The sequence below is a fragment of the Arvicanthis niloticus genome, chromosome 2 (genome assembly GCF_011762505.2).
Source record: "Arvicanthis niloticus isolate mArvNil1 chromosome 2, mArvNil1.pat.X, whole genome shotgun sequence".
NCBI lineage: Eukaryota > Metazoa > Chordata > Mammalia > Rodentia > Muridae > Arvicanthis > Arvicanthis niloticus.
In genome coordinates this window covers 99,298,140-99,319,299 of record NC_047659.1, presented here as the reverse complement: position 1 = coordinate 99,319,299, position 21,160 = coordinate 99,298,140, and the positions used below count along the sequence as shown (strand labels likewise).

The 21,160-nt window shown below is 48.0% G+C and overlaps 1 long non-coding RNA gene across 1 annotated transcript in view; it reads left to right on the top strand.

Annotated features, from left to right (window-relative positions):
- The first annotated feature begins 3,060 nt into the window (after window positions 1-3,060).
- Window positions 3,061-21,160, top strand: part of LOC143441419 (uncharacterized) — a 55,814-nt gene continuing 37,714 nt past the window's right edge. The window contains exons 1-2 of the long non-coding RNA XR_013108790.1: window positions 3,061-3,595; window positions 3,729-3,802. This is a non-coding gene — a long non-coding RNA (uncharacterized LOC143441419). The remainder of the gene's footprint in view (window positions 3,596-3,728; window positions 3,803-21,160) is intronic.

The following is a 21,160-nucleotide window of genomic DNA, read 5'->3' as shown; positions in this document are numbered from 1 at the left end:
AGCTAATGGGGCTAGTGACAAAAGGACTCATCTAGAGGACATGATGCTTCGAGGTTCCATCCCATCTCACGGCAGTCTGCACTGGACCAAGGAGGTTTTAGATTTTTTTTTTTTAAATTGTTTTGACAGATTAGCTTATACAACTTGGTACTTATATGACATCACGGGAAGACATTACGAGATGTTGGTTATAACTGAAAGAAGCAGTTCACATACTTATCTGTCAGTCCCAAATAAGAATTGCAACTGCCCTGGGTCTTAGAAACAGTGTTACTTTACATTTTTCCTGTTTCAAAAGTACAGTCTGTCTTCACTGAACCAGAGATGCCTGATCTGAACAGTAACCTCAGACCATAGCTATGGTGTCTGCAGGGCTAAAGAGAAGCACGTAACACTGACTAGTGGATGATGCCCTGGTTGATAGTGAGCTCCTAACTCTGTACCTCATATCCTGTCCATCCACAGGCCAGCACTCAGGCACAGGCCGCCACAGCATCCAATCCTGGGATGGGGTATTTGATTAAGAGTCTCACTATGTAGTCTAGGCTGACCTTGAACTCACAATCCTCTGGCCTTTCTCTCTTGAGGACTGGGATTATAGGCATGCCTACCTTCTGCCATTTGATTGAATGTCATTGTTCCTCAAAGTGCCACGTGTATCCACTTCCTTGATGCTCCGTTGGAGGGCGTTGCCTGTAGGTGTGGCTCCCTCTCTTGGCTGAGCTCACTCTGTTCCCAGCTGCTTACTGCCAAGCTGTGTCTAGGGTCACAGAGGCTGCCAGGTCACGTACCTGGTCACAATGGCCAGCATGCCCTGCCCTGTTTCTTTCTGACGGGAACTCTCTGGAGTCCTGGCCAGTCAGCCTCTTCTGCCTTCCTGAAACCTCCAGCCCTTGGCTGTGAGCCCCGGTTTCCTTGGTTCTCCTCCAGGCTCACTGGCCAAGGGTCCAAACTGCCTTTGCTCATCTTTCATCTCTATGCATCTCTCTCATCCAAGCCAGGCTTCACCTTTAGATCATCATCTCTGAAATCTTGGATACAGACCTACTTCCAGCATTTAAAACCTATCAACATCTTTATAAGCATCTCCACATGATGTCTGATAGGCAAAGCCAAATGGCAGCTGACACGCAGCCCATGATCTTGATGTCTTCCTCACCTGGACCGCCTCCTCCCTCAACCCTCCCATCTTAGCAGGTGGCACCACTCTGCCATTCAACCACTAAGTCCAAAAGTTCTGTTGGGTTAATCTGTACCTACCACTGGGCTACCCAACCCATCCCTCTCCTCTGACTGCACACATTGCTTGGACTCGATCACTATCATCAGACCCTGAGTGGAGCTGACCAGACTCCTGTGTGCTCCACTTTCAGCAAGTGTTGTCCTTGGCAAATTCCAATCAGATCACTCCATTTTCTTGTTTAATCCAGCCCGCCCCATGCTTTCTTATTACACCAAGCACAGAATCCCAGCCCCTTCCTTGCCTCCCTCCCCAGCGCCAGGCCTGTCTCAGCAGACCACTCATCTCATTGACTTTGCACTTTACTAGCTAGCGGTGTTCACACTGTTCACATCCTGACCTCGACTTCTTCCTGTGTGCTCATTTTCTGTCCTATCCCTTGAGAATATAAGCTTCCTGAGCACAGGGGCCTTCCCTCCCCTCCCCACCCCAACCCCTGCTGTTTCCCAAGGCTCAGCGTCAGAGCCTGGCATATTTGTTGAATGACTGAACCTCACTTCCTGTCCTTTGCTCTCGGACGCTGATGTTGTCTTCACTACTGTTCACATTATTAAATAACGGTTTATGGTCATGCATTTTATTTATAGGCTCTGAATTTTAAAAAGAGGTTACCTATCTAGTGTGCAATTCACCTATTTGAGACTTTTGATTGTGGCCCATGACTCAAATACTATACCGGTAGGTAAACTTTTAACAACAAACCACACACATCGGCAGCTCTGACCTGCTCGGTGGTATAAGAGAACAGAGGTGCTCACTACGGTTGCAGACTCTGGAGTTAGCGTTTCATTTTCATACAGTCCTAAGAGGAAGGAACTATTGTTGTCTGGATTTTGCAGATGGGCCAAGCATATCCGTCTTCTAATGATACGTAACCTATTGCCCAGATTGAGAGGTTTGTATTGAAAACCCCTCCTCTCACAGATTTTGCTGTTCTCTGAAAGTCTGGGCAGACTGTATCAGATAGCCTGCTCAAACAGCATGAAGTCCTGGAGGGGCTGGACTGGTGTCTGGAGGCTTTAGAGGGCAATGGACTTGCAAGCTGCGGCCAAGGCCACATAGTCCATCTCGTTAGAGCCAGAAGTTCTCCACCTCCCTAACCCTGCTACTCCTTAACGCAGTTCCTCATGTTGCGGGGAGCTACTCCTTAACGCAGTTCCTCATGTTGCAGGGAGCTACTCCTTAACGCAGTTCCTCGTGTTTCGGGGAGCCCAACTGCAAGATTACTTCCATTGCTACTCCATAACTGTAATTTTGCTACTGTTATGAATTGTAATATAAATATCTGTGAGTTCTAATGGTCTTAGTTGTGAAAGGGTCATTTGACCCTCACAGGAGTCTTGACCTATGAGTGGATGGGTTTTTTTCCCCTGCCTCAGTGTCCCCATATTCCCTCTCCTCCCGGCTTGCACTGTTAGCTTTTCCCTAACCTGTTTAAGAGAGTCTTTGGCACACATATCTACTCTTACATATGCTGTGTTAAGAATTCTCCGATAGGCTGGAATGCATGTTTTAAACTGGGAAACCTCTGCTTTTTTTTTTTTTTTTTTTTTTTTTTCTGACAGTGCTGGGTTTTTTGGGGGGGAAGGGGAGACAGAGCATAGAGATATCAACAATCACAGCAACCTGCCTGGCCTCACCAGAGGCTGCTCAGTCGTACATGGGTTCCGCTTTCTCTGGAGTACTTCTCATAATTTAAAAATGCTTGAAGCTGCGGAAGGCAGCCCCGCCCTCTGCATCATTCAAAAGAAAACTCAGACACAGAGGCGGGCTCTTGGTTCTTGCATGGAGCCATTCAATAGCCTTTCAAAGTTAGAGAGCCATAACTTTGTTTTTACTCCTGGGCACCTTTATTCTTGTGATCTAGCCTATCATTGAAGCCTACAAGACTAAGTCACACATGCTGACAGACAGCTCAGAATAGGTAATGATTTTAGATCAAAACTCTGTGCATAACAAAAAGCATGGACTGAAATGGGGACTATCAGGGCAAAGCAAAGTCAGATGCCTTAAGGAAATAGCAAAAAACGGATGTTTCCCTCTTCCGTGGGCTGCCAGCATGTTACAGTGTCAGTGTGTATTTGACACTCAAATACATGTGGGGTCTCTGCCTTTTATTCTCAGTTGTCCCCAAGTCTCCTAACCAAAGCATCTCCTCCCTGATGAGGGTGATCGCTGGCTACAAGCCTGGAGCTCCCACACCCAGGGTCTGGGAAGCTGCTCTTTCCGGAAGGGTGGTAGAGACCCTGGGAACCAGACCAGCCGGGCTCACAAGTATGAAGAGAATGTCGGGAGAGGAAGTGGTGGCTCTGAGTCAGCACGAGTCATCTGGTTCCAGTGACAATGAAGACTGAGGTGTGTGCTTTGCGCTTTTTTTCTTTTCTTGTCTTTTTTTTTTTTTTTTCCTAATCATGTGGACATCTCTGAGAATGAGGGGACTGGGTGACTTTACAGTGGCTGCTTTCTAAGTTTCAAAGTGACTTTCCAGGCAAGCTGCGCATATCTTGGGATCTTCACAGCACAGTGCCTGGGAAGGAGGACCCGTCTATCAGCTTCTCCCTGGTGAGTACTTTCTGTCATGATGTCTTCATGCGCCTCTGAGCTGTGGCAGCTGCTGTGTCCTGGAGTAGACACTGCTTCTCCCAGACTTTGAAGGTTTTCTGAGGTCAGAAAAGTGGCTGTCTTTGCCTCTAGCCCACCTCTGTTGTGTCTGTGGGACTCTTGGAGGGAGTTTCTGAGCTGTGCATTGTGGATGGTGGCTGTGTATTACGCTGTCTCAGAGGAGAGCATGAGACTTGCCTGGGAAGGAAGCCACCTCGGATTCATAGCTAGAAGCCAAAGTGAAGGTCAGAGATGGAGGTGGGTGAGTTTGTGCTAACTGGGCACTGAGGTTGGACTAGCTTCCGCTCCTGAGAAGCAGAAGGAAGAGCCAGCCCCCGGGGCAGCTTCTTGCCTCTGACTCAGGCAGCTGAGCCTGAGCTGTCCAGCTTCAGGGCAAGAAATATGGCAGAATTTTGGCTTTTCTCTGAACACGTGCAAATGGCTTCAGGACTGTATTTTACATCACTTGTGTCCCCTTAACGCTCCAGGTAGAAGATGTGTTCAAAAGCAAAGAGAAAAGCCACAGGCTGGGGACCAGGAAGGGCATGGTGGAAGATAAGGGAGTGGAGTGGGCTGAGTTACTGCTATTCTTAGGGGGCATATCTTTACTGTCAAATAAACAGTTACAGTAACTGCTATGCTGCTTTTAAAGTAAATCTAAAAAGCGGTCGTGTGCTTAAAAAGCAGCATAGCAGGCTGCAGGGAAGACAGGAGCCTGTTCTGAGCAACTCACTGGGGTGTGTGGGGCTTCCCGTGTTAAGAATGAGTCAGCATCCTAACTGATTGAGTCCTCAGAGCAGCTCCATCCGCTCTGAGCAGAACAGGAGCTCGCTGGCTTGGCCCAGGAGGGAACTTGGTCTTTGCTTGATATCAGCATTGGCTGGCCTCTGTGAAGGGAATAGTCACACACGCTCAGCTTTCTCCTGTCTCCTGTAATGCACCTGAGAGATCCCATGGCTGGCCCCTTGTCAGGAATACCGTGTTCGGCTTTCTCGGCGGCATGCTTGAGCTGATGGTAATAGTTTTGGGTCCTGCCCCTGACTGAGCCTAGAGTTTGTTAAATGAAAACTCTGGAGTGTAGGAAGGACCAGGGTGGTCTAGAGCCACAGTCGCACCCCACCCTTTGAAACAGTTCACACCTTGATGATTGAGAGAATTGGGTGAGATACGAACTTTGAAGCTGGCTTCCACAAGAGACAGGCACTACGTTGGCTTAAATAAATCAGAATGCAAACTTCAGAGAAAGAAAGTCTCCAAACATCTAAGAGAGAAATTCCCAGAGCAATTCTGTATATGGGACCCAAGGAGCTGCCAAAGGCTTCTCAGGTCAACACAGGGTTTGAATCTTTCCCCAGCTAGTTCTGCGGCTCTGCCTGAAGATTGTTTATCTGTGTTTAGATAACTGTGGGTGGGTCCCAGCTCTCAGGGGCCACACCCTGAAGCCACAAAACTTGGATAGCAAGATTAAAGGATTAGAAGGGAGGCTCTGAAGCAGGACCAGTAGCCCCAGGCCCTGCTGACCCACTTCTGGAGACCCTGGACTTCTAGACCGTTGTTTGTGTACCTCAGACCAAGGAGCCCAAGGAGTTAGCACCTGCCGGGAGCTCAGGGAAGAGATAAAGGCAGGACTCCAACACTATTACCTCTACCTGGTCCACTTAGTTTCCAGTCCTCTGAAGGCACATAGTTTGCAGGTTTGCAGTTGGCTACAGGACTTTTACAGAAAGTGATTGATATTCAAGCCTGAGAACAGTTGTCCTAACGCTAAGAACAATAGGGGCAGCTCAGGGGTGCCCAAAGGAGAGACAGCCCACCACTCCTAGCTGATTTGGCACTCTTGGTGAGTAAGCTGTTCAAGTAACCAGAAAAACGCCATGTCATAGGCTCAAGAATGGTAACACAGTGTGTCTGTGGGCCGAGCACGCTTACATGGGTTCCCACATCACACGTACGCAGGTCACAGCTATGAGCCTATCTCTGGGTTCTGTGTCTTCAACCTCACGTGAGCATTGCTGGATTGTGGCTTGGTGGCGCTGTGTTTTGTCTTAGGCATTGATTTTGATTCGTCATGTAGAGAGAGACCAGGCAGTCTTGTGGATTCAGGCAGCTAATGGCCTCTCACCATAAGAAACAGCAGGGATGGACTGATGGGTCTCTTTAGTAATCAGGAGAGAGTTGTTGAACAAGACAGAAAAAAGACTAAGGACAAGTGTAAAAACAAATATCCCAAACCATGGTTTGTACACAGAGGGGGTGGCTCAGTGGTAAGTAAAGGGTTTGCTGTGCAGGCAGCAGGACCTGAGTTCAGGCTACCAGGACTCAGGTAAAGCTGGATGCTGTTGCCTTTGTCTGTACTCCTAGTGCTTGTGACAAATGGGGAAGCAGATCCTAGCATGCAAGACATCCCATCTCAAGGTGAAGGGTGTTAGCTAACACCCAAGGTTGTCATCTAAACCACTGTATGCATGGACCATGGCATGTGCGGGTCTGTATTCACACATATGAAAACACACACACACACACACACACACACACACACACGCACCACATGGTTTGTGACTTTTTTGTGGCTTCCACTTGCCATTCTGAGCTGAGCTGAGTGTAGCTGCAGGCAGGAATTAGAGGAGCTCATTCCATGGCAGGAATGGAGACCATGTTTGGAATGGATGTCTGACTACAAACAGAAAGTGCTCCAGACTTGATGACAGTGGAAGTTGCCCAGAATCTTGCTGTCATGGTGTGCTCAGCCTGGGACTAACTTGTGGCTTATGGCCTTGTCTCCTCTGGTCTTCTTCATTGTGAGATATCTGCCCTATGACATTTTGTGTTCCCAGAGCACAAACTCTGTCTACTTCTTGAAGCTCCTGGTGTCTTGCCTTTATCACTGTGAAGGAAGGATGAGACTCTCATGGTTGTGAGCCTTGGGAAGATTCTGGGGTATATACCAATTGCCAGGAGATGCTGTCACCAGGACAGGCATGTTCTCAGAGATGTGACCAGCCTCTTGTATCTGTCCCGGGCTTCCCTGCCCTGTGGTATTTCACCAAGAATGAATCCTGTCCTTGAAACAAGGTCTCTCATGAGGTCTCAATCCATGGCAGGCTCTGCATTCAGTAGGGTCTTGCTTATTAGGCAAATGGAGACTGCTTCTTGGTCCTCTCAGGAAACCTTGGGTTTCAGCTGTCATCACCTCCATCGTTATCACTATAACCTCCTCCTCCCCTTTCTCCTCTTCTTTCTCCACCACCCCCTCCTCATCAACATTATCATCAGCATCATTGTTATCACTGTAACCTTCCTTCTCCCCTCCTCCCTCTTCTCTTCCTCCTCCTCATTATTGTCAACATCATTACAAAAGTACATTTCCCATTTTATTCAGCCCAACCACACTTTGTGGGCCCTCTGTTTAACTCCACAACAACCTCCAGGACCACAGGAAGGGAACAGTCTCTTGCCTTCCTCACTGTCTCAGTGAAGATATACAGGTGCCAGAGAGCCACTAACCCATTCATTCAGCACAAGAAAACGGGCAAAAGGAGGCAGCCTATAGGGCTTCCTGTGTAATACACAGGGCCATCTAGGCCAAAGGTCAGGAAACTCAGGACCGTCCAGAGGTGGCACAGCTTGATTTGGTGCTGGTGTTTCCCAGCTGAAACCAGTGACAATTGTCCTTTAGCTCATCTAGATTCTTGCTACTTGAAAACGATTGCGAATGGGAGACACGTCATACTGAAAACATGAAATAAGCCCCCAAAGACCTGAACGGAGCACAGTGTGGCATTTCCTTCCACAATGCCGAAGATTTGTCTGTCTCAAAAGCCAGCCACATTCTCATGCCCACCCTCAGGGTCCAGAAGTGGCTTGGGTGATTTTGGTCTTTTGAGCTCTGTCCTGTGTGCAGTGTTTAAACTCCAGGACCTGAGACTGGCCTGGCTGTGTTAGAGCATTGTGAGTGTAATGTTTGTGTCTTAGTTAGGGTTTTACTGCTGTGAGCAGACACCATGACCAAGGCAACTCTAAGACAACATTTCACTGGGGCTGGTTTACAGGTTCAGAGTTTCAGTTCATTATCATCAAGGTGGGAGCATGGCAGTACGCAGGCAGACACGGTGCAGAAGCTGAGAGTTCTACATCTTCATCTGAAGGCCGCTAGCAGAATATTGACTTCCAGGGACCTAGGATGAGGGTCTTAAAGCCCACACCCACAGAGACACACCTATTTCAACAAGGCCACACCTACTCCAGCAGGGCCACACCCTCTAATAGTGCCACTTCCTGGGCTGAGCATATACAAACTATCACAATGTGGGCAGCACAGTCATGAGTCCCCAAAGCTACTCTAATGGCAGGAACCTGAGAGCCCTTCTCTGTCTCTGGCACCATAGCTAATTAGGAGCTAGGTCAAGGTCGGGGATCCCCCTACGATCTGGTTGGACCCTAGTGCTCAAGGAAGAGACAGCAAGTTGGAAGGAAACTGGTTCACAGGAGGAAAGGGCAGCCAATGATCGGCTGATCTCACAGGATTCATTCTGATGAAAAGCTGGTAGTTGTTAGTACACCCGGAGGAGTGAGAACTGCAGTTTATCTAATCTAGCTTGGGTTCTGGGATTATCCTTTGCTTTCCAGGTTAATTACATGCAAACAAAGACTTCTGGGACAGGAGAGGTGGGCGCCACTCTGCCCGGGAAAATGTATCATTTTAAAAGTAGAGAACTTTTGTTAATGGTGCATATAATCCCACTGCACTAGCATGTGAGGGGGCCTCACAGGCTCCTGGCAATTCAGCTGGACATAAAGCAACACTTACTAAATATCAGTGGCTCCCAAAGGAGCCAAGCTCACTTGCTCTCAAACAGCTAAAGGGTTCTGTTTTCACAGTTGAGCTGTTCTCAGGCAGAAATCTATTTGTCCTGGGAGAGCCAGCAAGGCAAGCAGTTCATCCTTTGCTCAGCTCCATCATCTGTAGCACTGGCGTCCTTTCTCCAATTTGTCTTAGAGTTTCAAGAAGGTTGCTGAAGCTCTGGGCATTGTCATTTCATCAACAGGAAGAAGGAAGTAGGGAGGGGAAAAAGTTAATCTTATGGATGTCAGCATCCCTTAAGATTTCCCTAAAAACCTCAGCATACATGCTCAACAGACTTTCACTGTCACTGTCTACAAATGCTTGCCCCTGTGCCCGTTCATAGTACAGATAAGCTATGCCATGAATGCATGACTCTAGTATTTTTAAATCATGCATAGGGTGCAGTGCCTGTGGAGGCCAGAAGAGGGCGTCAGGTTTCCTGAGCTGGAGTTAGAGGTGGTTTGTGAGTTGTCCAGCGTAGTGCTGGGAACCAAACCCCAGGCCTCTACTAGAGCAGTATTTGCCCTTAACCACTGAGCCCCACACGACTGTTGATAAGTCTCCTGCCCTACATCCTTCCTCTTCTTCCTGTGTTGTCAACAACAGCTTCTTTGTTGTTAGGGACAACAACGTTTCCTGTAAAGATTGTTTCCCAGGCTCCTTTGCAGTTAGAAAAATGAAGACTAGTAGTGAGGTTGCCAAGGATCCTGGGAAAGATCTTTAAAGGACTCTGACATCTCCAACCCTTGACCTTTGTGCTCACACTTTCCTTCTCCGGATTCCCAAGTAGTCCAGGTACTTTGGCTTATCCTTTTGGGTTTTCTCCCTTCTTTCTGTCTGTCAAAGAGCAGAGGAGATGGCCTGAGCTCTAGAAAAAGTCTTGATCTTAAAAACAAAATGTCTGTCTCAGTACAACGATGAACTTTATTCACACTGGACTCATGATAAGGTCCATTGAAAATACATTATTTCATGTTTTCCCTCTAATGAAAATATTTTGAGTGGAGCCTGCCACAGACTCCAAGCACAGTACCCTCTGAGTCTGCTGGAATCATAGAATCGTCCTTGGAAACACTTTGCCTTGGGGAAGGAAGCCTCAAGGAGCAGCTTCTGAACCATGGATGACCAGCCGCCATAGCAGCAGCCGCAGCAGGCCATGAGTATAACTCGCTTCTGCCTTTGGCAAAATGACTGTCGGCATCTGTGGTTGAGCCCTCATGTTAGTTATCCTTGGACTCTTAGAGTGGACTTGTCCATTCATTTGTATTTCCGTGTGTGTGTGTGTGTTTTCATGTATTTGCAGGTGAACACACCCTTGTGTGTAGCAGACAAACCTGGATGTCAATTCTTAGGTGGTGTTTGCTCACTTTTCTTCTCCTCCTCTTTCTCCCCCTCTTCTTCTTCCTCCTTCTCCATCTCCTCTTTCTTTTCCTTCTCTTCCTTCTCCTTCTTCTTTTTCATCTTCTTTACCTCCTCCTCCTCCTCCCTTTTCTCCTCTTCCTCTCCTTTCTCTTCCTTCTTGAGACAAGGTCTCTCTGGCCTGGCATTGAAAAACCATGCTGGTCTGGCTGGCAGTGAGCCCCAGATAATCTGCCTGTGTGCCTCCCTAGTGCTGGGATCCCAAGTGTGTACCACCACATTTGGTTTTTTAAACGTCGATTCTGGGAATTGAACTCTGGTCTTCCCACTTGCAAGGCAAGCATTTTTCCAACCCAGCAGCCTGCCCAGCCCTTCTTCATTTTTTTTCCTGTAGGATCTGTCTGTACTTACTTCATCCAGTTAGTGTGTATACATCTAAGTCTGGGCAACATTCTCTAACTCTGAATTCTATTGAATCCATTTCAAGTGCACCCCACTCTTCCCTCCCTCCCTCCCTCCACCTGATTATTGTAGATTCCTTCATTACTGGACCCTGTGTTCCATGTGTGGTTAGATAGTTTTGGGTAACATGATGACAGAAATCAGGCCACAGGAGTGAAATGGCTGCCACCCACTGTTGTACTGGGGGCTACTGGAGCCACTCAGGACTGTCCCCATTTGGGATAGGGACAGACTGACATTCTTGATACTGGAGAGTCATCTACCCTCAGGCATGGTAGCTCACTTCCTCTGCAGCCATCCTCAGCAGAGTCTGACGGGGACAGCCTATGCATGCCTTACCCATTGGCTGCTAACCATGTGGTGGCTCCTGTTTCTGCCTGGCAACAAGAAAACAGCTCTTGGGTATCTGGTGAAGTCAGACAGTGTATTCCTGTGGCTTCTTAAACCCTTTGAGGCAGCTTTGTCCAACAAAACCTGCAGCTATGGCCACACTCTGCCCTACCTGATATGGTGACCACACTTGTGGCCACCAGGCAGTGGATGCGTGGTCAGTGTGACCGGGGACTGAGCTTTATGATTAATCGTTTGGTTACAATGTAAATATTCATAGCCGCCTGCGGCTGGAGGCTCCTGGGTTTGCGTACGTACTTTCCCCATGATTTTCCCCGGCCTCACTTTCATTTTCCTTGGTTTCAGTTTCCCACAGTCAAACGTGACCCGCTGAGGGTTAGTGTCCATAAATACACAATTCCTGTTTTACATTGCATTCGGACATGTGGGTGGGAGTGGTGTGGAGAAATCTCTCACAGACCTGCTGCATCCTGCCCAGTCACAACTCACTCTGCCCAGAGTATTTGCACTGTATATTCTACCTGCCTGCTGGTCCTTCAGAGTTGCCACCTCTGCCATTAGATTGCCCAGCAGACAGTGCTTGTGTCTAAGTAACCTTCATTTTACTTAATACTGGCCCCAGTGCACACAAACTGTGATGCCTTTATTATACAGTTTATTGTTGTAATTGGGAGAGTTTATTAATAATCATTTTTTCTTATTTTGTCTAAGTTATAAGTTCAGTCTTATCACAGATACACACTGGGGGGGGGGGGGACGACCCAGATGTTGGATGTTGGATGCTCCCTGCAGCTTCAGGCATGCCCTGAGGTCTTAGAGTATTTCCTCTGAAGATAGGAGGTCTGCTGTGTTCTCGTCTGTGTGAATGAAGTCATCCCACCATCTGACTAGATTGGTTATAAAGAAACTCCATGCTCTGGTGCTGTCACTGTTCCAGACTCCTCCAAATTGTCCCTGGGGGGCTTTTAGAGACACAAGCATCCAAGTACATTTAGAGGCAACTAGGAAGCATGGGCAGGAGCTGGGCAGGCCCTGATGAGGTTCTAGGCTGTTGAACGCCATACCACTGCTCCTTCAAGTTCTGGGATTTGCTCCTCTTTGCTTATTGTTCCATTTGGACTGTCTATCCCCCAGGAAGTCACAGAACACAGAGATGAATCCTCATCTATGGTGTAGCCTCACTCAGTCAGCTATCTGCTGGACACCCAGGAAGTTACACAATGTTCAGGCCTCTATTTTCTAGTATGTAAAATGGGAACACTGGGATCTGTATTGCAGACAGTTGAAGATGAAAAGAGTTAAGCTGATACTGTGGGATTTGCCGTCCTTTTGTCAGGTCCCCTGCAGCAATGCTGTTCTCCTCAGTGACTCCAGGTTAGGTACTCATGTTGCTGCCTTTGCTTGCGGGAGCTATGGAGCAGTGGGAGCCTTCTAAGGAGAGAGCTGTCCCTGGTGGCTCATTCCTCTGCTCTCTGCTCGCTGTTCACTGAGCCCCATGAAGGCTGGCCAGGAACAGCGTGGTGGGGGTTGAGTGAGTGAGTGAGCGAGCAAGTGAGAGGTGAGGAGGCAGCCAGCACAGGAGCCTCTCTGTTCCATTGTAATTCGGTGAGCTAGGGTTGAGTGGATTGGCTTTAGTTTTGTGAGTTGAGAGTTAACTTGCTGTCTCTAGGATGGAAGTGGCAGTTTGAGATGGGGACAAAAGGGAGAACCTGGGATACATTCATTCTCACACAGAGTCAGATACTCCAGCTGAATCCTTGCTTCTTCATGATTAGCTGGGTGGTCACGGGTGAGTCACCTTCACCCTTCCATCACATAAAGCTGAGGGGACCTGGAAGGACAGAAGCACCACTTGGCATCACTTAGCTCTCGTTACTTTGATTTGCCTCTCTCTCTCTCTCTCTCTCTCTCTCTCTCTCTCTCTCTCTCTCTGTCTCTCTCTGTGTGTGTGTGTGTGTGTGTGTGTGTGTGTGTGTGTGTGTGTGTGTGTTGGGGGGTGCCTGCTACAGAAGCCCCTCTCTGAGCCCCCTAGGCACAGCTGACCCATGCCTGGGTCCCCTTTCCCATTCACCAGACAACCACCACATCACTGTCTGGTTGCCCACTGGGAAATGCTTCTGGAAATAATCCAAAGGCAGCTTTCTGGCCACTTTCAGATGCTGCTGAGTTATACCCTGAGCCCTGGTTCTTTACCAAGAGGTCCTCCCAACTTTGGGGACCGTCCTCACCTTGCATGTGGACTCCTTCATCCTCTCATGGATCCTGGGAAAGTTCCTTCTCTGATATCCAGTTCCCTGAGGCCCCAAAACGGTCTCCTCGGTGAGGATTCAGCTGTCTGCCTTTATCTTGAATGCTGCTCTGAGGTTGTTGATGACCTTCTCTATTTGCTGGGCCCACAGGGTTCTCACGGTCTGCTCACACCCTGTGGGAACACATAGAGCCATGTCCTTACTCTGTATCTGAGGTGGTGATTTTTTTCCTCAATGTCTATCATCCCTGATTCAGTCTAGCCTTGGCTCATGTTTTAAGTCTAGCCTTGGCTTATGCTATACAACTTCGGGAGGAAAGTGTTTATTTCCTCTCACACTTCTTCCGGTCTTTTCACTGAGGGATTAGATCAGCCACCGAAGCTCAACTGTTCTATACAAGACATGAATCTGGACAGACATCCCTTTGACCTCTTTATCAAATGACCATGTGGATCAGTGAAAGTTGGGGACAGAGCTCTTCACCAAAGGTCATCTTCAAGTTTGCCAATATCCAGACATTTGCAGGTGTCCTTGGGAACACAGAGAGTGCCCTTGGTGCATAACTGTTAGTGATGGGACATTACGTAATAGCATGTGTGACAGTGGTTATCTAGAGACTGGGGCGAGTGGGGGGAGGATGACTCAGCTCAGCCAGCCTCCCTGATGATTACCCTTCCCTCCCGCCTCCATTCTCTTAACCCTCTCTCTTCCAGAACAGGGGCTTTGGCAGTCAGTTACTATGGCAGTTACATTGGCAGCTTGACAGAATTGAGAGCCATCCAGGAGGTGAGGCTCTGAGTGCATCTTCAAGAGAGTTTCTGGGTTGGGTTTACAAGAGTGGGGAGACCAACCTTGAATGTTGGCAGCAGTGTTCCACCGGCTGGGATCTCAAACTGTAGAAAACAAAGAAAACAATCTGAATACTTGCTTTCGTCTCTCTCTACCTTAGTCACCAGTGTACAGTTTAATCCTTAGAGTTTGTGTGTCAGGTGTCTTGCCTTCCCAGCTGGTACTATCTACTCCTCCTTTTTATTTTATTTTTTTAGTTTATGTATGTGAGCCTGAATGTATCTGTGTGTGTGTGTGTGTGTGTCTGTGTGTCTGTGTGTCTGTGTGTCTTTGTGTGTGCTCACTGCATGTGTACATGTGCCTTCAAAAGAGGGCTTCAGACCCCCTAGAACTGACGGTATAGGTGGTCGTGGGCCATGCAGTGTGCTTCTGGGAACTAGAATCCTTTTCTAGAGCAACAAGTGCTTTTAACCCCAGTCCCCCAGCTCGTGCTCCCTGCTGAAGCTAGACTGACAGCTGGGTGGCTCATCTCATCTCCCCACAAGGCTTGGGAGCGCTCTTTGAACTTCACCCAAAGTGCCTGCTCACAGTTGTGCTGGAGGAGGGAGACAATATGAGGCAGAGAGTGCAATGTCACCCACCACCCAGCAGTGTGAGAGGCAACCATAGCCATGGACCTTCTGGGCAACATAAAACCCACATGTCCAAAACATATCTCATCTGCTGCATGTGCTCAACACAAACCTCACCCTCCCTCCGGGCTCTGGATAGATCATTATGGCCACTTGGAGGGAGGACACATGACCACCTCTCTGGGCCCCTGTACAGCTGATAAAGTCGGGCAGTGCTCCCAGGTCCTCTCACACACCCGTGCCAGTCTCTAACCTCCAGGATAATGAGACTCTCCCTACACCAATTTATTCCTTCTGGAGTTCAAGTGGAAGTTGGTGTCAGGGGATGGGTGCCTTGCTGAAAGAGAAGGTTAGGAGGTGTGTGTGTATGTGTGCGTGTGCTCGTGCGTGTGGGTATGGTGTTATAGAAGGCAGAGTCTGGGAGTTATTTGAGCCAATGCATTGTAAAGTCGCTCTTCCTGCCCATCCTCTCTTGATGGAAGCATGGTGCCCTTTGGGGGGGTTGAGACTTTGATTTCATCTCTTAAAGAGAGAAAGAGAGACCAGCCATGATGCCTAAACTGTAGATGGGGAATCAAATTTCTTTGGAAAAATGGAAAGGGCCTCTGGCTACAGAAGTGATGAGAAACTGGTGTTCCTGGGGCACCCTTAGTGGGTCAACAACATATGTTAAAGGCCCATTCAAACTTACTCCAAGCACAAAAGTCACAGCTAATCAAACGGAGGTCCATGAGAAGTGCAAGGCAAGGGGTGGATGCAGGATCCCTGGTCACTTTGAACCTCCAGTGGACTGTGTATACGCAACCTTGGTGGATTCTGTTTTCTAAGACCGTTCAGGAGCATTATTTCCTGGGAGAGATGGCTGTTGTCCTGGCCTTGGGCTGAGGCCATCTTTCTTTGACCTCAGAGAATCTCAGGGAAAGCCTCGGGATTTGTCCTAGGCTGTCCTAGGCCACATTCCCATCCAGATATCCTTCCTGCCTCACCTGGAAAGGGACCTTCAGAGCTACCGTACTGACTTGCAGCTGGCCTTCCCAGAAGCTCTTGAGCCAAGCAAGAAGTCTCTTTGAACCTGCAAATGAAATGAATGAAGAACTAGAACGTCTAGCTTTAATTCATTTTTTTCATATAAGATTTTAAAAAATGGAACTGTATAAAATGGTATTCAGGCCATCATAGTTAGTTTAGGTGATCCTGGTGACTGAACCCAGGGCTTTGTGCATACTAGAAAAGTACTCTGTTAAGTGAGCTATATCCCAACCCCAAGACAAGATGATAAAGTCCCTCCAGAGAAGGTAGGGATTGGATAACAGGCTCTTGCACACAGGAAAGGCATTGTGGCCATTTTCCAGTCTCTAGCCCAGTCCCGGGGGGTGGGGGTGGGGCATTGTGATAAACTGTGTCAATGAGAGTCAGCATCAGATACGCTCCTGGGGACTGGTGCTCCAGCCCTGAGGGTTATAATCAGATATGAGGCACCATGTGCTTCTTGTGGGACCCAGAGCCTCCAGAGTCCCTGGGGCACCCAGTGCTATTTACAAAGCAGATACAATAAGGATTATTTCCGTAGCTATTGAGACATGTTCGCTGTCTGCCTGCTGGTGTCTGTCCTAACTCACCTCACTGGAGTGCAAACAGGGCCCGTGTGACTTCCTAGAGGTTCCTCAGAGCATCTACAGGTGACACGGGGTTATAGAGAGGCATTCATGTCTAGCTTGTCTGTTGCCTTACAGAGACTAGACTGATGATAGATTCAGCCAAGGAGGGAGGGGCTTTATTCAGCAAGAACACTGTGAGTGGCTGAAGCTCCCCACTATGAGCAACGCTGATCTTCCTGAGCAGGGACATTGACCCTGACAGAACAGGAAGCAAATGGGTGCTTACTGTAGGGAGTGAGTTGGTGGGAGAGAAGAGAGTGGGAGTCACAGGCTGTGAGTCACCAGCTAGATGCATGTCTGGGATTGACTCTGTCTCTGAAAATGTACATGCTTCCAGAAGCTTAGAACATGTCCTTATTCCATAACAGTGCCATCACAGATCTAACTACCTGGGACAAGAGGCTGTGGAGTAGGGTGACTGGTGGCAATAGAAACAGGAACCTGGGGCTGGAGAGATGGCTCTGCTTTTCCAGATGATCCTGGTTCTATTCCCAGCACTCTCATAGCTCATAACCATCTGTAACTCCAGTTCCAGGAGATCCAGCACCCGTTTTGACTTCCCTGAGCTCCAGGCATTAATGTGGTACACAGACGTATGTGCAGGCAAACACTCATACAAAAAGAAAAACAAAACGAAACAGATGGGTGGACATATACGCCCAAGCTCTGGGAGGCTAGAGACACTGAGACTCAGCCGAGGGATCACTAGAAGAGGAGTGAAAGGCCCGGGGCAGACTCTTCCCTCAGAAAGCACACAGCCTGACTAAGCCTTTGCCCTCAGACCTGAGACACAGATGTCTGTCTGCAGCACTCCACAGCTGCAGCCCTAACAAATGATCAGAGCATGTAGCACACATGTGTAAAAGGGGGACTCCGAGGAGTCCCAGGTCTACTTCAGTATGGATTAGCTCCTCAAAGGCTGTCTTCTGACAGTGGGTGTGCTGTCAGCCTGTTAGCAAGAAGGGTTTGTTTGTTTGTTTGTTTGTTTGTTTTTTAATATTTAGGTGAATCAAATGGTCTTTCTGTGTCTTAATTTTTCTTAAAAGTAACAACGATTAAAGAAAAAGAGGCCGTGATTTTGAAAGGAAACAAAGAGGATGGGCACATGGGAAGACAGGACAGAAGGAAAGGGAAAGAAGAAATGATGTAATTATATCATAATCTCAAAAAATAAGAATTATTTTTTAAATATTTTTTTAAATATTTTTAAATATTTTAAATTTTAAAAATTTTTAAATGGCCGAATAATAGAGGTTCAAATGTAGATTCTGGACTTATATTTGCTAAGAAAAGGGTTGGTGGTGGGGGATGAAAAAGGAAAGACGCGTCTCATCCTTATGCACAATGAGGTGTCCTCGGGCGGGCACGGAGGGTTTCACAAAGCATCCACTGGGGACTCTAAGCCCCAGTGGCTTATGGCTCATGGCTGCTAATGTCACACCGAGAGTCTCGCCTGTGCCATCCGAACTTTCACCCACTCTGCCTCTCTCCTTTCCCTTTCTCTGAAGTCCCAGTTCCCCAGGGAGCCAGTGATGCCTCTCCCTCCAGGGGATGGTGTACCCAGGGCGAGGACCTCTCTCCCAAGGGACAGCAGCAGCAGCACAGCAATAGGAGGACTTTTTGGCTTATTGCCTAGTTGTTATACCAGCGTGGTGGCGAACCCTCAGAAACACAGGCTCCAACAGCACATTCAGAAAAACAGGAACCATCAGTTCATGAGAACTTGAAGAGAAAAATAGTTTAAAGAACCGAGAAGGTGCCACATTATAGTGAAAGAGTGCTGGGTTTTAGAAGCTACAGAAATGAGCGCGATGGCCTCACAGGCCCCACTGAGGCAGTTACACGAGACGTAACCGCACACAAACAAGGGTGTTTCTTATAATATCACAGCATTTACAGGCAAGGAGCTGCTCTCTGAGCATTTCGTGGAAAGTTATTTTAGTCTCGGGACTAGCCTTCCACCATGAGTATTTTTCAAGGATGTGAAACTCTGACTTCAAAGTCAGAAGGTGGGGAGCTAGGACTCAAGGCTGGAAGTGGTCTGTATGGTGGGTTCCTGACTGCAAGCTGCCAGCTGAGTGTTCCCTTGCACTGGGGTTCAGGAGTTTAGGTTTCTGTCCTCTTCTGAAGTTAGGGGGATACTCTTGTGGCTAAACAGAGATTGTTTCCACGGGGGGGGGGGGGGCTGCAGAACATAGCCATTTCCTACATAAATACTTAGTAATTCTTTTACTGTAAAAGGGTAGCTGTTATCTAAAGCACAGTGAAAGCTGTATGTTTCTAAGATTGAATGCCTTGCTGGTATTCTGAGGTAACTGCTCAAGAGACATCAAAGTATGAGGCAAAAGATGTCCTCACAACAGAAGTGCTCAAGAAGCCACCACTCCAGGTTCTGAGGAAAAGTCAGGACAGAAAACAGGGCAGCAGTGGGCAGCCCAGGAGAGACATGATGCCCAGTGCTGGACAGACACCAGCCCCAGAGCAGGCAGGATCCTGGGAGATCAGTAGACACTTGGAGACTCAGATTCAAGTACCTGTGTACTGAAAGGTAGCAAAAACCAGGAGAAAATAGGCCTTATTTTTCTGGGTCCCTCAGTAACCCCTAATAAGAATGCACACACCTGTGAAACAAAGACCCACACTGCAGAACATACAGGATCTGAAGCTGTGGAGTGTGCCAGAGGATGGAATCTGGGCTCGAGATGGAGAGCCATCCTGGGAGCCACTAGCCAAATGAGTCTTTCCAGAATGTTCTACCTCAGAGTTGCTTCCTTGAGGACCTGCAAGACATTAAGTCCTGTACTCTGCAGCTCTGAGCCCTGAGCCCATGATAGATGTAGACTAGGCTGGCCTCTGGAACATATGTTCTGTGTGATTTCAGAAAGGTCTGTACTTGTTTAAATGCTCTGTTTCCTCTGTCTTGAAGCTCTTAATCACTGTATGCCCATATGTGTACACATATGTGTGTCCATGCACACATGTGCGGTTGCTCAGTTGCAGTATCTCCCTCTGGAACTCTGCTTCTCAGCTTTTCTGGCAGTCTCTGATGGAGCCTGGAGCCTACCATCTCAGCCAGAGCTCAGTGAGAGCTCAGTGAGCTTCCTGGAGCTACCAGCCTCTTCCCCACTCCCTGGCACTGAGATTACAGATGCAAGCTGCCACACCTGCCTTTTCATATGGGTCTTCATGCTGCTCAGCAAGCCCATCGCCCACTGAGCCATCTCCCAGCCCTGTTCTGAAACTTACTTTTTAAACATGGAGTCCCGCAATTCGGTTTTGTTGTTGTTGTTGTTGTTTTGGGGCGTTTTGTTTTGTTTTGTACCTAGGCTCATGCTTAATGTAACTAGGCCAGGCCAGGACTTGGTCTTAATTCCTTTCTTGATGAGCCTGCGTGAAGCTTCTGGTCCTGTACATCAGCTCTAGGGAGCCCCTGCTGCCCTGCTGAAGGCAGAGCCAGCACAGATGAAACCAGCAGCCTTTGCAACTTCTCACTAGTACATAAAGTAACAACAGCTCCTGCTGATTGATGACGTGCTGCTGTAAAAGCAATTTACATAGATGAGGAGGTGGGGCTAGAGCTTGTGGTAAGGTAACTCCTCCTCCCTCCCAAGGTCAGGCCTCCAGACCCGTGAGTCAAGGCAGCCAGCAGGAGGCCCGTGTGCACCGTGGAACCACAGCTTAGTCCTGAAGTGTGCAGTATCAAGTATATCTCCTCAATTAGGACTCCAGGTCCCTGGAAGGTTGACTATAGGGGACCTCTTTGTCCCCATGTAAGACATACATCATAGGGGTGGACTGTTGTATATCTTCTTTATCTGTCAATGTCAGACTTCTTTATCTGACTTTATCTGTCAATGTCAGACTTCCCCGAGAGTGAGGAAGTGGGTTTCTGTTCTGGATCCTTCTCTTCCCATCACACCCTTCTGCTACTTCTGGCCCATCCCCATACCTCTACACTTCACCTTAGGCAATGGGAGCAGAGACAGCACCATTTGAACTCAGGGTCTGCTCCTCCTCATTTATGAGGCCAGCATGTGAATGAATACCCACTTCAAGAGACCATGCTTTACAATGACAAAGAAAGCTCCACAGGCCGTAAAGCTACCCCATGCCCTGCTATACTTTACCAACTCCACAGCTGAAGGGCTTGGCTCAACTAACACGAAAGCCTATGAAAGCGGGACACCCACACATCCACCTGCAGGATGTGTTACCCTGCTGCTTGCTGTGTTATGTTCAGGCCACCTGTTGGTCAGTTGTTCTACTGCAATGAGACCTGCAGAGGTGTTAATGGATGTCAGGGGGCGCTAGTGAGCTGTGGATGCAATTCTCCACAAAGACCTACAGTCAGGATGGGACTGGAAAGTCCAGATGAGCCAATAGAAATATATATATATATATATATATATATATATATATATATATATTAACTGTATGACTTCTTAGGACCTTTGGTCATGAATCGTAAGTATCCAGAAATAGCTAACACAGCAGAGACTATGGAGCAGACGTTAGATATGGATAAATCAGAGCCCTCCTCCATGAATGAATCTATCTGTTTTAAAATTTCATGGGACCAGAGTCTCAAAGAATGTAATTTAGGATGAAACATGACTGCTCTAAAAGGCAGGGAGGGATAAGTTGCCAGGAAATAAAGTTACATACGGATTGAAGTGTTCAAAATGGGAAAGGGACAGGAAGATGACTCATTGGGAAACGTGCTTGTTTCGCATGTTAGGACCTGAGTTTAGATACCTAGTATCCTCATAAAGGTGGGACATATCTGTGACCCTGGTGCAAAGGGCTCGGGGCAAAACCAGGCAGATCTGCAGAGCTGGGCTGAGTTAGTTTCAGGTTCCTCGAGAGACCTTGTCTCAATGAAACAGGGATTGATAAAGAAAACCAAGTCAGCCTTATCCTTCACCTGTGTAACATGCACACACACATACACATATAATGCACACAATTAAAATTAA